We start from the raw sequence: 19,563 nt of genomic DNA, 5'->3' as shown, positions 1-19,563 counted from the left end.
CTCTACAACAAAAGGAGGAAGCTACTACAAGATAGAGCAAAATCCTTGAAAGGTAAGACACCTTTGACCATTATAAGTAAAAACTAAGAGTTTCATAAAATCATCCAAGGCAAATTTTGAGAGAAAAATCGCCAAGGATTCAAAAGACAATCATAAGGCCTTCTTTAGCTATGTTAGAAACCTAGGAGGAAACTCCCAGATATGCTCAGAATTAGTTCAAAATGATGTGAAGATTACTGAACCTACACACATTGCCAACATACTGGCTGACAGGTTCAGTGCAAACTTCTCCCTCCCCAAAAGGAGAGATATCTATACCAGAGGATTGTAGCCCCCAAACATCTCCAATGCCCAGGTGAGAACTGCTCTCCAAAGCAAAAACACAGCATCCATGGGACCGGATGGTGTCCCCGCTGTGTGCTCCATGAACTCAATGAGGAATTAAACCCGCAGTTAGGACAGCTGTTTAATCTTAGCCTCAACTCAGGATATGTACCCAAGGAGTGGCGCACGGCGACTGTGGTCCCACTTCACAAGGGCGGTGCCTCCACCGACCCTGAAATTACCGCCCCATTAGCTTGACAAGCCTTATCTGCAAAGCCATGGAGAGGATCATAATGGAACTCATAAATAAAGACATAGGAACTTGCAGACTTTGGATCCAACCCAGTTTGGCTTTGTCAAAGGCAGATCATGCCTTTTAAACATGGTTGACTTTTTCGAGACAGTCACCAAGGCCATTGATGAGGAAAGGCAGTCCATACAGCCTACCTTGACCTGGCAAAGGCCTTCACACAATACCCCACTCAGGTATTATCAAAAAACTCATCAGCTTGAATGTAAACCCATACATCACAAGATGGGTTGCAAACTGGCTAAGTGACAGAACCCACAGGGTCAGAGTTGCTGGAGCCATGTCAGACTCAAAGCCTGTCACAAGTGGTGTCCCACAGGGCTCAGTCCTGGTCCACTCTTGTTTGGCATCTACTTTTCTGAAGTACAAGCAAACACAGGAGGGTTATGGCTGACAAAGTTTGCAGATGACTGCAAACTGGCCATAGTCGAAAACACATCTGACACAGATATCCTTCAGAAGGGCCTCACAGAAACGGATAACTGGTGCCAGAACCATGGCCTAAAGTTAAATGCCAAGAAATGCATAGTCATACCTTCGGGAAAAACAAGGTTACCCCTAGCTACCATATAGGTGGCAATCCACTGAGCACAGAAGAAGTCATCAGGGATCTGGGGACCCAGGTTGACAGTAGCCTTCGCTTGACACTCATGTTGCTAAAGTAGTTAGGGCAACCTTCTACATTCCCCACCTGATCATGGAGGCATTGACCTCTAGATCAAGGAGGTCATCGCCTGTACTCATCACTCATTAGACCTATGATTGAGTACAATGCCCCATTCAGAATGTATCTGACCAGACACCTGCAGCAGCTGGAAAGGCCCCAAAAGTTCCTCACCAAAAGGATAAAGGGTCTCAAAAATATGTCTTATGCTGCCCGACTGAAAGAACTCCAGCTCTATTCAGTCTCATACCGCTTGCTCAGAGGTGACCTGTGCCTGACATATAAGGCCATGTCAAACCCTGATTTGATGAATACGCTTCACCTCAAAAAATCTAGATCCCTCAGAACCACAAGGGCGGGAGACTTAAACCTTGACACGGTTATTAATAGAACATGCTGAGGGACAGATTCATCACCCAGAGACTCTATGCTGTGGAACAAAATCCCGCACATGTGAGGCAGAGCACTGCTGGCCTTGTTCAAGAGGAATCTTGACCAATGGATGGGGATCGCAGATATACCCCAGGATTACTTCAGTGTCACTGCTTGACAGAGGCACAGCAAAATAATAGGCATAGTTTTATTCAAACTAAAGGGGTGGTGAAAGCCAAATAACTATGGGCTAGGCTTATAAATGCCCTTGGGCAGATAGCCTAGTATGAACCTATGAACCTATGAACCTATAAAAGGAAAGAGCTAGACTCAAAGGACTCTGCATGTTGTTGAATACATAATGAAAACTAGTTGGCAAATATGAAAGTCTTGATGCAGCAAAATGTGAAACTGTATAAAAAATAGTGAGATAAATGCAAGTCACACTTGTCAATTAATGTAAAAAAGTGAAATATTGAATTAAAAAAAGACTATTATGCAGAGAATAATAATTATGTCAAAAGACACATGGCTGCTAAAAGGCATAGAGAAGAAAGTTTTTTGCATAGTTTTATATATGCAGAACAGCAAATAAAGCCATTTAGTCAAAGGCTACTAACTTGTAAAAATAAAATCCCTGTTTCAGTTGTAGCATTTAAATAAACTAATTTATCCAATATTCCTGGGTGTTTGGCTTTTAAGAATCTATGAAGGGTAAAACAAATGTACGATTTTTAAGCACATTGGCAATGTGTTCAACAACAGTCACAGTGTCAGCGGCATGTCAAATACTGCTCATAGCCACAGCAATCATGTCCTTCACAGCTATATGGATTTAGTTAGAGGCTTAGATAATTTAGAAGAAAACCGCTACTTGCAAATTTAAACCTAATGCTATGCCAATTATAAATGCTCCAACAAAAGCAACACTAGGTCTGAAGAGTGAAACTGAGCAGCAACTGAAGTTAAGGGAAATCTCAGATGTCATGAATTAAGAAGAGATAAAAGAATGTGTGATTAACACAGTTACTTTAGTAAAGCAGCACAGGATTTATATTTGTATGGTTTTACAAGATCATATCTTTAAAAGTCCACAACTTTATGCTTGCAGTTTATAAGCTATACAAGGCAGATGAATCACAAGACCATTCATTCCTATTCAATACCAACTGTCCTGCAGTAGCCTTCTCCTGAAGAAGGGCAAATCAGGTCAGTTCTGCAGTACATTTATGGGCACCCTTCCAATCATCCAGGTTTAATTTGAAGGATGCTAGGGTGTCATATCGAAGTTACAAGGTGTGGCTATTTCAGAAGTGGTATATGGACTGGATAATATATTTGGTTCTCTAGTGCATTAAATCTATTAGTGGTGTTATTTGAATTATGATAATACAAGAGATGAAGGAGGATGGAGTCCTTAATGGCATAGAATGCAAAGAATAGATCACCCTCAAAACAGGCTATAAGAAACTGTGGAAAGGGATAGAGCTTCAAGATTTTCCTGGTAGATCCAGGTCTTTAAGACAACAATCTTCTTAGTTACAACCTCTGGAGCATTTCCAGTTGCTTAACTCATTACAGCCAACTTGCTCCTCCTGATGCTTCCGCAGTTACAGCCTACTGACATCTCTAGGTGTCAAAAATTGCTTGTTAGTATTTGCATTAATAATTCCAAAACTATGCTACATGTAAAGTATTGAAATATTTCATCTTAAAGCTTACCCAATGGCAAACATAGTTGCATTGATATTTGACCTCTATCTAGTGCAGGTAAAGTGATATAAATCTTGCTCATATAATATTTGTTTATATTGTCATAGATGTCATGTTCTTCTAAATATCTTCTAAATATCTCAACAACTAAGTAGGACAAACAGAACTGCTTAGCCTTGTATAAAAGTTTTCAGGTGGATGAATAAAATGCTGCTGACAGTATGGGCATAACTTGAGTGGTTGCTGAAACAGTCCCCAGGATTCACGAAGCCTCGTGTAAGAGTTATAACTCTTACACGGAGGCTGCAGTTAAACGGAGTGATGTCAGCATGCTTTGCGTATTCATGAGAGCATGCTGAATCACACCTAAGTCTAACATGGTCCGTGTAAGACAGTAGGGGGCGTGTCCGTAGGCTGAGCCCTGCAAGCGGACACGCCCCCAGAAGTATAAAAGTGCCCAAAGTAAACACGCACAACAGAGTCCACGGAAATGTGAATAAACACAACACAACACATGCCCCCACAGACTATGAACATAAAATATATATAAATGAACATGTTATATATTTTTAAATTGTAAAGATGTTTAACCGTGAGTGCGCTTATGCTGGCATGCCAGAAGCAGCTACAGTTAGCAGTCAGTGGGAAAGCATATAAGAACTAAATATGCAAACTAAGCCAGGAAGCAATAGCGTAGCGGTAGAGATGTTGGCTGAAGAGCAGGCATTCATGGTTCTAGCCCCCACAACACCAATTTTTTTTTTTTTTCAAAATAAGCAGGAAACAAGTCCCTGACAAATATGTACACATAAAACCCCAATATATGTAAAATGTAATGAAATAGCCCATTTAAATTGAAGAAATGTGAGGTAACAAAAGAAGAAAAAATGCCAGATGTGCTCATAGCTGAGCTACAGTTTAACAGAGTGAGTGCATGTGCCCGTAGATGAGCAGTGGTTTAACTGGCGCAAAATGAGTGCCCGTAGCTGAGCAGTGGTTTAACACGCTAAATCTATGTGCCCCTAACTGAGCTGAGTGCAATATGCTTGCCTATAGCCAAATGAGGCTTAAACCAGCGTACCCCATTTGCGCGGGGCTGCGCACCGCGCAAACGAGCTAACCGATGGGCAACGTTGAGCAAGCCGTATCAAAACTGCCTTTACACAGACACACCCCTCAGCATGTCTAGACAGTCATAAAAAATAAAAAGCAGTGGCCAGGCTCGAACCCAGGATACTACATACCATAGTCAAGGTACAGAACCACTAAGCCATGACAGCAGTACCTGTAAATGCAATAATAGCTAATATATAGGAATGAATACAAACTAGAGCATGACAATGCAGGTTTACTGAAGTTGATACAATTCCAAAATGGCCAATCACAGATATGAAAACGGACTATATAAGCCCCATAGGCGGGAATACACAGCATAAACAATTGTAGAACTGACCTGCAGGCAGAATGACAGGAGTAGGAGAGGGTAGTCGCTTTTGAGCGCAGAGGTGGGTTGTTGAGGAGTACAGGTACATGGTCTGGCTCCTAGTTCATAATCATGAGGCCCAAATCATGCAGGGCCAGGTCCTCTGGGGAGCATACAGGGCTGAGGCGTGGGACCGGTTGGCTCATGATCTCACCAGTGCCACAGGGATTCCAAGGACTGGTGAGCAGGTCCGTCACCACCATGTGGACCTGAAGAGATGCAAGCAGGACCAACTGAACCTTTGGATCCAGGAGGCCCGGCAAACACCCAACGCCCCACTACTGAGTAAGTAACATTTAATTATGTATGTAAGAAATTAAACTAGCTGATATTATGGAGATGTATATTCCAATATTACTTCATTTATATTACAGCTGCAGGTGTCCGTTCTGTGAACCGCAGAGCCTATGGTGATAGGCTGGTGCGCTTGCACCACCAGGCAGGTCAGTAATCCACTACCAGTAACTGTAAAGAAATATAAAAGTATGACAGTCAGCAAAAGAGTGCAGTGTAGTCAGTAAGGAATAAAATCTGCAAGTAACAGTGTGAAAGCGTATGCAAGTATTGCTTGATTACAAAAGTGTGTTTCAGCCTGTAAGTTTAACCTAAACATGAAACTGTCCAACATATATTCTGAAATAAAAATGCCCTGCCTGTAAGAAAATAGTACACAACCTGCAGCAGGCTGAAAAGTATAGCTGCAGAAGATGATGAAATCACATGTTTGAAATATATCCCTGTGGAAATACTGAAACATGACAGAAGTGAGACTGCTGGGAAGGATTGTAATAACTACTGGTAAAGCATGTCAATAAAGCCTAGAAGTACCATCCTGAATAGTAAATTGAAAGCAAGTGAGAGAGTGTGAGAAAGTGTCATGAATCCAGCAATACAGTAGTATTATACCATGACCCCCCCCCCAAAACGTGCACACTGATTGGCCAGCGTGCACATTGTAAATCGAGTTATACTAATGGAAAAAGGTCCGGTCGCCCGGACTTTCTTCCATTAGTATAACTCTACTTTTAAAACACTGTCTCGCTATGTTAAATGGGTTTAACATAGCGAGACAGTTTTAAAATAAGCAACGGAGATCTCCGCTTATTTTTAGCTGTCTCGCTATGCTAACCCCATTTAACATAGCGAGACAGGTTTTAAAAAGCAACGGAGAAAAGCAAGATCTCCGTTAAGCTTTTTCGCTGATGTTAAATGGGTTTAACATAGCGAGACAGTTTAAAATAAGCAACGGACATCTCCGCTGCTTTATTTTAAAGCTGTCTCGCCATGTTAAACCCATTTAACATCGCAAAACAGTAAAAAGCAACGGAGATCTTGCTTTCTCCGTTGTTTACAGCTCTGATGTACCGCGCAGGCGCCGCAGTACATCAGAACTGCCGCGGATGCCAGAAATCTGCGGAAGGGCAGTAAACAGGCATTATACTATGCCACTATTTAAGAAAAGTACAGTTCTTTTCTTAAATAATGTCATATAATAGCAATAACTCATTTCTGGTGGGTAATGCTTGCGGTTGGCTTTGTTTGGTCCCTCTGGCTTCGCCCTCGGGACCAAACCATGCCAACCGTGGGTAAATTCAGCATTACCCACACCCAGGCGTCGGTTATTGCTATAATAACCCCTGAATAAAGTATACTGCAGTCAAGACAGAATGAAATGCATGTGAGATTCAAAACCAAACAGCAAAATCTGTTCAAAGTGTTTCTGCATCTGGAATGTGTATCCCAAAATCTGGATATGTTGCTCTCAGTCTGCAATATGCAGATAGGATGTTTGTCTGATATACCAAACATCCACACTTGTCTACAGCTATATAAAGCAAATGTAGCAGGATGATGTAGCTGAACAAAGCTAGATATGAATGTGTATGAAGAACCATAAAATGTATATTGATGTTGCAGCAACAGTCCTATCACCAAGTTGAAATAGTTATCATATAGGAAACTGTAGTTAGAACAGTAGTGTGTATATAACTGTAGCTATTAGAAATGTACAGCATATGTATTGTTATTCGAAGGTGTTAATATTACTTTCTTCACCCCACCCTATAACCACATATAACCCATTCCACGTGAAAATGGTATGTGCAATCACAATTAACACCCCTGGACGTTTGTCCTGTTGGGTCATATATATTTGCATGTCTGTTGATGCATCTGCCCTGTTCATACATCCACACCTGATGGCCTGTTGCCATCAATTAACCCAGCATATTGTTGGACTGTGTATTTCTGTTCAAATTATGCATGTGTTAATCACGCTGTTCAATGGTGTGAATATCTGGGTGTTTGGTTAATGGGAATACTAATGCATGCTGTTACAACTAATTGTGAATGGTATTATATGTCACTAACCCAAACTGTCATGACATAATGCAAAACATAGTACAGGAAGGCGGGTTCCAGCGGACCCACCTCTCCCACCTCAGCTGGCGAGTGCACCTGGCACTAGTGCCGAGTCTGGACCCTCCTCCGGTGGCCCTGTGCCACCTGTGGGTGGAAGCGCTGCAGGGGATGGGGCTCACCCCCCCTCTGCAAATGTGGCCAGAGGAGGACCACCACTCACCCTCTGTAGCATCTAGACTGTGGTGCGTAGGGAGATTCGGGACTCTGTTCTCGAGCCCCTCTGCCAGCTAGAGGCATGGGTGCCGCAACTAACAGGCATGCCTGTTGCCCGGCCTACACAGCCCCCAGCACAGCCCTGTCCTGGGCAGTGAAGGAACAGTGGCAACTGCCTATGGGTGGGGATATCAGTTCCACTGTTGCCATCTGTGGGCTCATGGGCTCTGGATATCCAAACCTCCGTCCCCGTCAATTGTGTAACCCCCCCCCACACGTGTCATACACCACCCCTGTATGCGCCTTGTTTGTCTTGTCTGTTTACCTACCCAACCTACCTCCCCAGCTGTACCGACTTCCTTCACCTGACATACCACTCTCACCTGAAAAAAAAAAAAGGGCACTCTGTACCCACAAAAATTACGCCCATACATAGCTGCCCATTCCGCACACATGTCTACTGGACATGGAACCTATCAATTACAATTGGCTGTACAACAAGTATTATTGTTGTCCTGACACCTCTCTCAGGGGTGGAAGGTTTCAGATGTCACACCAAATGACATACATATGCACAGCTGTTGCTGATGAAGAAATGGGTAGCTATGGGCCTTACCTACATCCCTCCTGCACATCCCAAGCTTATTTCCCTACTATCTTACCCTCTTTGTGACCCCTTTTTCACCACTTTCCTATATCCCCATTTTCTTTTCTTTCAAAGAAAATAGTGCAGGTGTGCGCAAGAGTAAGCACGTTTAAGCGGTTGTAAGCAGGTGTGCGCGGAGCTACCCACCAGTGCGCATGCGTGAGCTCCGCGCAAACCAGCGCTAACCCGGTTACAACTGCTTAAAAGTGCCTTAGTCACTTTGATTGACAGGTCCTGTACTCAGCTCAAAAGCAAAATAAAATCCCACTGTGAGTCCCGAACCCAGGACCTTGAAAACAGTAATCTACATGACTTACCACTAAGCCATGACTCTTATACAAGAGCATTGTGCTAAAATAAATATATCATGTAATAGTAGGAATGAATGTAAAGGGAATATAGATGTGTAGTACACAAAGCATGCCATTTAGAATTACTATCAAAACTAGTGGATTTCCATAATAGTAGTGTGTGAACAGAAACAGCCATGCTAGTTGGAAGCTAGTAGGTAATAATGTCACTATAGCACCTTGCAAGCCACACACATACTCACAGCAGGATAAGCACTGCCCATACCCCACAACCTCTTACAGGAACACATCTGGACCAAGTAATAAAATATGTGGAGCAAAGGCCCAAAACCAGAGACACATTACAAATAATGTTACAACAAACGCAGACAGTTCAGAGAGTAACAGGGTCTGCACTTTGTGGGATGTTTGGAAGGGTATGCAGTCTGAAACTTGAATGTTTGTCACCATATTCTGACTTGAGCCCAGAGTGACTTGCCAGAAAAAGGTGTTCATGAGATATTGACCAAAATATGAGGCAGAAATGTGGGCAACCTGCAAATATCTGTACACATGACGGGTCTGACAACACCATATTTGAATAGTTAAGAGCCTAGACATAGCAACAGTGAATGACTTACAGGGATGCCCCACATACCCCATGTGAAATGTACAAACAGTAGGCAGAAAGGTGTAACACATGCAATGGTAACTATGGAGTCCTGAAAGTATTCATCACTTGCATGGCAGAAAAAGTGTAGTAATACATATGCTCATGCTAACCCACAGTCACAACTGCAGCATACCAGACATTTTAATGGGTGTACCCCACTGATATGTACCATTCCATGAGGCACATAACAGATGAACCTGAAAGTCTCTGGGGCCTGCTCAGCAGCATACTCAAATACCCTAGTAGATGTCAAGGCCCACACCATGGCCAGATCACACTGCATGCTGTAACACCCTAGCAGATATAGCAAGCATTCCAAGGTGTGAATGTACATGGAAAATAGGAAAGCTACAGCAGCACACTACAGTCAAGACACCTAGCAGGCATACAAGTAGTGACTGTAAAGGGCAACTATTGAAGCCTTAGCAACAAAGTGCAAGCAAAAGTGAAAGGAAAGCACGCACACACACACACACACACACACACACACACACACACACACACACACACACACACACATTAACAGTAGTAGTAGTTGTAGGTGTCAGTGTACATACACAGTTAGTACAGGAAACTGGAGAAATGAATGGAGGAATGTTAATCTACAACACACCTGGAAATATGAGAGAGATACCAACCTTTACACTCACAGAACATTGTCCACAGCATAACAGCATGGTCCCTGCCCCTAAAATCTGAAAGGGCTACGCCTATCTTACATACTTTTTTATAGCACTGTTCTGAAATCACAGTGAGAACTGCAATCAGTACACAACTGGCTGCATGCAATTAGCAAATGCTAGCTAACAATTGGTGCAGAGGCCATCACATGGGTATATGCAGATACCTACAAAAGTATGCTGTACTCCCAGTCCACACATGCAATACTTTCATTGCACCCTGAGAAGGACGTGAGAGACAGACAGAGAGAGAGAGAGAGATAGACAGAGACAGAGAAAACTGCAATTAAGCAGACACAAACAAATTGTTCAGCAACAGCTACCTGAAAGCTGACAACTGGGAAGTGGAGCAGCAGGACAGAGAACCAGACAGCAACACAAGCAGCTGTGACAAACACAGGTAATGTAAAGTAATACTATAAAGGTCTACATACTGTGAACCCTCCATATGTGTCATTGGTCTGTATCCATATGTGTATGAAGATGTGTAAAGGGCAGGGGACATACAGCAACTATCAGTGAAGGCTGTACATACATTTGTATGTGAGACATCTATGTGCACATATCAATGTTGGTTGATTGTAGGTTGTAGTGCCATGTACAAAGTAGGTTTCACAGTTATGTATGTTTAGCAGTATGTTAGTGTGTGTATACAGCATGGTAGACAATTATGTTGATATACCTGTCTAACATATGGATACGTATGTATGTCAACATATGTATGTGTATATATATATATATATATATATATATATATATATATATATATATATATATATATATATATATATATGATATGCATATATGTATACATACATAGAGAGAGAGATGTAGGAATACATAGACAGATGTAGACAGAATATTGTACAAACATATCTATGTAATGCACACATGCAGATATAGATATATGTAGATACATATACATAGACAGACTGATCTGACTAGCTACAGGTATGACTGTATATGACGACCTGCAACACAGCATGACCCACCTCCTCTGTCACTCACACCCCTCTGTGTCCCCCCTCCACATCTATAGCAATATATGTACATCAATATATATATATGTGTATATGTATACGACATATATATATATATATATATATATATATATATATATATATATATATATATATATATATATACATATAGATATATCTATATACATATATATATATATATATATATATATATATATATATATATATATATATAGAGAGAGAGAGAGAGAGATGTATATAAATTCTGAGTGAGGCACATGTGTACAGATGTATTGCAACAGGTGCCTGGTGACAAAGGCATGGAGTGAACCCCAGTGTCAAAACCGGAGTACCATACCACATTCCAGATCACCTACACCAGTAACCACCAGATATGTGATTGGCTGCCCACCACTGCATGTGTCAGGGGTGAACAGGGTCATAAATGTGTACAATAGTGGCCCCAATGATATTCACAGTGGCACACTATCCCTGGAATACCTGCACATGGTATGTGTCAGTGGACATGGTGTGTCAGCTATGGACATGTAGGTCGGTGTATCCCTCCACACCACATAATGGATGCCATGGTATGGACCTCACATGACAGCTACAGATATGGAGAAGGACACAGTGACATGTACAACACTGTCACAATGCACTCAAACACATTACCAATGCACAGTGACTGACAACACCACATAGTACACATATGCTACCCACATAGAGGTTAGCACTCCCGGATTTACATATGTAAGTCACACCCATGACAGATGTCCAACAACCATAGTAACACCTCACACCATCCACAACCTAAATGTCTGCTGTGTGTCGTCCGTGCCACTGCAATAGAGTGCACATGTGGAGGTAAGAGTTCCTACCCACAGATAAGACATACCCTGCAATAAACCACACAGTGTTAAGAAGCAAGACTCCCCATGAGTACATGTCACACATACCCCTGCTGAATGTTAGTCAGATAGGTAATATGCCATATGAGTCACCCTGTGTAACTGTGTGACAGCAGCAGGTACCATCACACCACATGTGTCACAATGGTCAGGGTAGCAGAACAGTATGCTGCTGTAGTCCCAGGGCAATAGCATATTGTATAGTATTGTATTGTAATGTAATGTATTGTGTTGTATTGTATTGGTATGTTGAGGTGCCTCCTTTGTGGAGTGGAACCACTGCTGCTGTGCGCCAGTGTACAGGTACATATCCTGTAGTCAGGCTAGTGTTACATAGCACTTCTATATGTGTGTTTAGCTCCTGTCAGAGTTTATGTAGCATGCAACTGGGGATACCATCAGGTCCCATTCATGTTGTGTATTCTGCTGTCCTGAGGCTGGCTCTCACACGGACATCTGTGATGACAGGGAGGTTACAGTCAGCTGTGATAACTATGTCTTATTTTGGGGGAGAGGGCGGGGTGACACCTGCACTGAACCTGTCTGCCACAATGTTGTCGATATCTGTGGTGTCAGTGAAATATTTGTTGTTGTGTACTAACTATGGGCATAGAGGATGGATCCTGACCAGGTTGCTAACATAACTGAAGAAGGCCTTCTGGTTATCTGTAGTGTCCCTCTTGATTTCCCTCTCAAAGTTGCCCATGGATTTTGTATGATGGAAAATAGATCCTTACTAGTGCTGCTCAGACATGCCCTCCCTTTATGGAATTATGCTCTGTCTTGCAGTAGCTTCCATCTTCTGTAATACAATCTGTCTATGGCTGGGGTCCACCAGACAGGATGCTGTCCCTTTGTGGAGAGTGTCTTGGTCATATATGGGATTGCATGATCCATGCATTCTCGGAGATGTCTGCAGAAAGCAATTGTGTAGGGGTCAGCATTGTGGGTTGTATCTGCCACTGGCCCAGTGGGCTGAAAGGATACCATGTCACTGTTACAAAGTGTAAAGTTTGTATCTGTAATGTTATGCACTATAGTCGTTTATGCTGGTGGTGGAGGTGGGATATGTATATCCAGGGCAATCAGTGTGTGGTCAGCTCACAGTAGTTGATGATGTAGGCCATATAGTACCTAGATACAAACCCCCAGAGTGAGGAGGTGCTCTTGACCTGAATCAGTGTTCTGACTGCTGGGGTTTGGTAGTATGTCATATGGAGTGTGCCAGGTACTGTTGCACAGTTGCTGGCTGAGCACTGATACCTGGCCATCTACATGTGTATCCACCAATAGACAGACAGATGCTACATATGTGAGATATGTTGTATCATAACAGTCGAGTAGCATGTGTAGTATGTGTGCCAAATTCTGCTGACATATATTGCTGATACCAGGTTATTTTCTTTCTCAGGTACATGGCCCACCCGCGGAATCCCACCTACTCCACAGCTGAGGATGAGGAGATACACCAGAGCCTGGTGCGAGATTATGCAATACTCTTTTCCCGCACCAGCCAGAATCAGCAGGAGAGGGCTGCACTGTGGCAAGACCTTGTCCGTCGGGTAAATGACATAGGCACGCATAATAGGACATATGAGCAGGTACGACATCACTGCAGTGATTTAATCAGACATGTCCGTCAGCGTCGGCCGGATATCCACAGGCAACAGGTCGCCACAGGTGGTGGGTGGCTACACATCCCCACTCACCAGACTGGAGGGACTACTCATGAGTGTAGTGGCTCCAGTCTGCCAGCAACAACAACAGCAGCAGACATGCATTATGATGGAGGCTGGAGCCACGCAGCAGCAAGACAGTGAATGTGCAGGTAATATGCCATATGTATAGTTGACTGTTGTGTACACTGGTAGTTAATGCATGTGTGAGGTGTGTCCTTGGTTTGTAGCTTTCACCATACTATTTAATGTGCAAGTGTGATATCCTCAATATTAGCAGCTGACCTGTGAAAGGCGACTGTTGTACTACTGACCTGTATCATACTCAGTAACAATGGCACAGTTGTGCCCACTGACATTAGTTTCTTCACGTCTGCAGGACCCTCTGGTATAACAGCAATGCAGTCTATCCATGCTGGTGAGTGTGTATTAACAATTCCTGTAATAGTGTTGATAGTAATAGTACTATTTGGCTCACTTAGTAGTGCTCTTTGTATGCATGTAGGTGTGTCTGTGTCTGTGTGTTGATATCATGCATACTGAGTACTGTACAATTGTGTGAAACTGTGTGCATGTGTGCATGTGTGCATGTGTGCACCTGTGCATGTGTGCATGTGTGCATGTGTGCACCTGTGCATGTGTGCATGTGTGCACCTGTGCACCTGTGCATGTGTGCATGTGTACACCTGTGCATGTGAATGTGTGCATGTGTGCACCTGTGCATGTGTGCACCTGTGCATGTGTGCATGTGTGCACCTGTGCACCTGTGCATGTGTGCACGTGTGCACGTGTGCACGTGTGCATGTGTGCACCTGTGCATGTGTGCACGTGTGCATGTGTGCATGTGTGCATGTGTGCACCTTTGCATGTGTGCATGTGTGCATGTGTGCATCACTGGTAATGTGTAGACATTGTAAACTGTGTTTCCTGTTTCCCTCCCACAGGTTCTGTTGCTGCTCTGGTGTCATGTAGCAGGGAACCTGAATCAGGTGCTGTGGGTACTGATAATGATGACATCTGTGTAATGGCACAGGAAAGTATGCCAGGGTCTGCCATTGGTCAGCCGATTGACAGTACACAGCTGTCGACCCCATCAATGTGCACAGTTATCCTGCCAATACACCCTTTGGCACCAATGTCCCTAGGTGATGGACAGCATACAGTGGGCATTGACCAGGGTCATGTGGTATCTGTGGCACATGCCTCCCCATACAGCAGCCATGGGCATGGCCCAGAGATGGTACCACACAGACAGATGTCCAGGGGTTCTTGTGGGAGCATCAGCGGGCATACTGCCCCTGTCAGACGTGCCCACAGAGGTCTTACAACCTCAGCTATGTTTCGGGCTGTCATGCAGGCACAGTCACGTATGGAACGGTACACCAGACAGGGTCTGAGGAAGCTGACAGCATGTCGCACAGCCATGACTGACAGTATGCGTGACATTGCGGCTGCCATCCGTGATTTCACCGATGTCATAGACAGACATTGTGGGGACATATTAGACCGGTTCCACAACTACATGTCCATGAGCCAGGGCGATGGTGGGCGGTTGAGGCGTCGACGTGGCCGTATGCCAGCAACAGCAGCAGCTGGCAGTCGTCGCGGATGACAGCAGGGCCGTGGCCGCCCCCGTAGTGCCAGCAGCAACCCAGCAATGCTGGGTCCGTGCTGTCATCAGACCGCCCCAGGAGACCACGTGCACGTGGCTCTGGCCAGGCCCAACAAAGATCTGTGTCCAGTCAATGAACACTTGCTTCTGATGACAGTACCCAGTCTGGGATGGTACTGGATATGGTCCGTAGCACCCCTGCAAGGCACAGGTACCGTGTCTGTGGCCAGAGACACTGATTTGTATGACCTGGCAGGTACAGTCTTTGGCTGTCCACAAACACCAGTATATGGCAGCCATGAGGTGGAACTGTGTGCATCCATACACACATGCGAATTGACAATAACTAGGGCTACTGCATACACACACACACACACTGCATCAACATTGCCCCACCTTCTACTGCTGTCCCTCACCAACACACATACACATACATGTCAATTGGTGGTATCGGTGGCTGACTCAGGCATACCAAGTTCACACCCTGTGCATATGATGAAACTGTGCCACCTCCTGCAATCTGTAACAACTGTGCAGGTACAGGTTAACATGTTGCTGATGCACAGGGTGACCACATAGATGTGTAGTAATAGTATCATGTTGTTAACAGTACTGTGTGCTGAATTAATTGTGGGTATATCACAGCATGCCTGAGGCAGTAAGTGTGTGATTGTCATGTCCTGTTGTCTACACCCATGGTAAGTACCATAGTGTATCATCTGCACATTTTGGCATACTGGTAGTAATGATGTCAACAGAAGGCTACATACATAGGTAGCACAGGGGATAAGGTAATGAATGTAGTAATACACAATGATGGACATGTAAATTGCAAGTGGCATGTTGCCCACACTGGACTCTGCAATGCAGATGTTTGAGGATGTTGATATGTGTGCAGTACTACACGACTGGTACAGGACACACAGGAGCACCCTAGCACTACATGCTCACATCTCATACCATGCTAGACAGCCCCAACACACATAACTAACTGTCACAGGAGGGAGAGTCCCCATATATGTCAGGGATACTGTGGTGGCAGGCCAGGTAGCATACATCCTACTAAGTATGGAACCACTGAGTGAAGGCTCAGTGTCTGTTATTTGACATGTGTATTACTGCAGGTATGAGCACATGGGTTTCCATCCAGTTATTGTACATCCTGACAGTACATGGTCTGTACACTTGTGTGCACTGAGACTGGACCCTAGCCATCTGACCCATGTATTTCCATGTACATGTGCATAGTGCCTGCATATTTGCAGTGTTACCTACTGGAACTGGTACAGCTTGTTTGTTGTACAATGGACTACATGCAGCCCTGTTTACTGTAGCTTTGTTTGCATGCATGTTTGCTTGCAATTACCCTGGAACACTGATCACACCTGCAATGCATAGTTATAGAGCTTCTGTGGACTCCTAGTGCCATCTGCATAGCTTACTATATGTATGTCCATGTCCCACTTGACAGGATGTCACTGTTTGTCCTGTTCACATGTACATTGCCTGTGACACAGTGCATATGACTTACCTGGCATGTGTCCACGTGAGCAGTCATATATGCTACTGCTAACTAATCACAGGCACTACACCTTCACATATTCATCTTCTGTTGAACTACCTGCTTCGCTAGGGACGGCCTGCACCTGTCACCCCTGGGCTTTCAGATATTGGCAAAGGCTCTTGCTACCCCATAGTGCCTATGTTAGGCAAGGCTCAAATGACAAACCCACCTTCATAGGTATCACAAGGGATAAGAAACTAAGAGTAATGCTACCCAACGCCAGAAGTCTAAACCTCCAGATGCATGCACCCAAAACACTTGGCATGGAGAACATCGATATCTGTGCAGTAACAGATGCCTGGTTCAGGGCTACTGAGAGCACACCAGCACTACCAGGTTTAACCTGGTTGATTTCTTTGAAACAGTCACCAAGGCTATTGACGAGGGGAAGGTGGTTCACACAGCCTACCTGGACCTTGCAAAAGCCTTCACAACAATACCCCACTTGGGCATTCTAGAGAAGCTCACCAGCTTAAATATAAGCCCCTATGTCACTAGATGGATTGCACAGTGGCTCAAGGACAGAACCCACATGATAAGAATTGTTGGAGTCATGCCAGACTCCAAACCAGTTACGAGTTGTGTCCCACAAGGCTCAGTCCTGGGACCTCTCTTGTTTGGTATATATTTATTGGAGATACAGGCCAACACGGACGGACTGTGGCTGACCAAATATGCAGATGACTGCGAACTGGCCACCATAATCGACTCTCCAGCCGACACAAGCATCTTCCAAAGGGGCATCATAGAAACAGACAACTTGTGCCAGAGCCATGGCCTTCAGCTGAACAGCGTTTAGAAAGGGGAATGTGCATCCTGTAGTCTGTTCACCTAGTTGCCAAAAGGGACATTGTCCTCCCACACACTAACCCCCCTCAGCCAAAAATACACACTTGCCAATTGCAGGATTCAAACCCCTACCTAACTATATTATGACACTTGAGATGGAAGCATTAGCAGAGCACGCTATTTGCATTGCTGGGAGGTTTCCTTTCTCTTGCTGTACTTATAGGGTGCTGACATCATCAGTGTTTAGAAAGGGGAATGTGCATCCTGTAGTCTGTTCTCCTAGTTGTCAAGAGGGACATTTCCCTCACACACACTAACCCCCCTCAGACAAATACACACACTTGCCATTTGCAGGATTCAAACCCCTATCTGACTATGTTATGAAAGTCAAGACAGACACATTAGCAGAGTGTGTTATTCGCATTACTGGGAGGTTTTCTTTCTCTTGCTGTACTTATAGGGTGCTGACATCATCAGTGTTTAGAAAGGGGAATGTGCATCCTGTAGTCTGTTCTCCTAGTTGCCAAAAGGGACATTTCCCTCATACACACTAACCCCCCTCAGACAAACACACACACTTGCCTTTCGCAGGATTCAAACCCCTATCTAACTATGTTATGACACTTGAGACAGATGCATTAGCAGAGCGCGCTATTCGCATTACTGGGAGGATTTTCTTCTCTTGCTGTACTTATAGGGTGCTGACATCATCAGTGTTTAGAAAGGGAAATGTGCATCATGTAGTCTGTTCACCTAGTTGCCAAAAGGGACATTGTCCTCACACACACCAACCCCCCTCAGCCAAAAACACACACTTGCCATTTGCAGGATTCAAACCCCTATCTGACTATGTTATGACACTCTAGACAGCACATTAGCAGAGTGTGCTATTCGCATTACTGGGAGGTTTCATTTCTCCTGCTATACTTATAGAGTGCTGACATCATCAGTGTTTAGAAAGGGGAATGTGCATCCTGTAGTCTGTTCTCCTAGTTGCCAGGAGGGACATTTCTCTCCCCCAGACTTACACACACACCAACCCCACTCACACTGAGCATTTGCAGGATTCAAACCCCTATCTAATTATGTTATGACATTTGAGACAGACGCATTAGCAGAGCGCACTATTCGCATTATTAGGAGGTTTCTCTTCTCCTGCTGTACTTATAGAGTGCTGACATCATCGGTGTTTAGAAAGGGGAATGTGCATCCTATAGTGTGTTTTCCTAGTTGCCAAAAGGGACATTTCTCTCACACAGACTTACACACATACCAACCCCACTTACACTAAGCATTTGCAGGATTCAAACCCCTACCTAACTATGTTATAACACTTGTGACTAACACATTAGCGGAGCACGCTATTCGCATTACTGGGAAGTTTCTTTTCTCCTGCTGTACTTATAGGGTGCTGACATCATCGGTGTTTAGAAAGGGACTGTGCATCCTGTGGGGAGGCAGACACCAAGCACACTCTGGCTAAGCTGTCATTCCCTAGGGCAAACAGCCTAGTGTTGACCTCTACACCCATATGTTTAATTGTCAAATGCACATTATTTGTTGCTGATAGACTGTTTGCACATCTTTATTGCCATAGCATTCCCTGTTTGTATGACAACTTGTGCATCTGTGGAAGATGTTTGCATATGGGAGGGATCCACTATATCACGTATGTCTCTGTAGTCATTTAGCTGTGTGCACTGGGCAGACTGCTGTAATGTGGTTGGTTCCTGGAATAACACATAAAAATACCAGATATGTGTGTCCAACTGCTAAACTGAGATTTGGCCTAAGTGTGTGAGCATGCCCAGTTCAGCCTTCCCATGGCATGTTGTCTGACATATGTCTCATTTATCAAAGTGTGTGAGCATGCCCAGTGTGAGCATTCCATATGTTGGACTCTGCAGCCCACCACATTTGTGGATGAGTGTGAACTTCAATAAATATCACCCGTTTATGGTTGTGTGTTGTGTGTCATGTTGTGTAGTTACTGTACAACTGCTTTGTGTGTGAACACAACAGGATTATACTGTGCCTGCAGTGTTTGCATGGGATACTTTGCATACAGTTGTCAACATCCTTTCACACTGACCTAACACTGTAGTACTGTATAGTGTACTGGTAGTACTTTGACTGTGGTGGACAGTATCCTGGGCTTTAGTGCTATCACTGCTTTACATTTTGATAGTGGGCACAACAGCCTGGTTAGGGGCCAGTTGTGTACATCTGGCCATGTTGCATTCTGTTCAGATATGAACTACTTAAACCAGGCTTGTCCAGCATTGGTAGTGTATTCCACAAC

Source organism: Protopterus annectens, chromosome 4.part0, assembly GCF_019279795.1.
Source record: "Protopterus annectens isolate FY-2018-M chromosome 4.part0, PAN1.0, whole genome shotgun sequence".
NCBI lineage: Eukaryota > Metazoa > Chordata > Ceratodontiformes > Protopteridae > Protopterus > Protopterus annectens.
Note: the sequence above shows the minus strand (reverse complement) of the source record.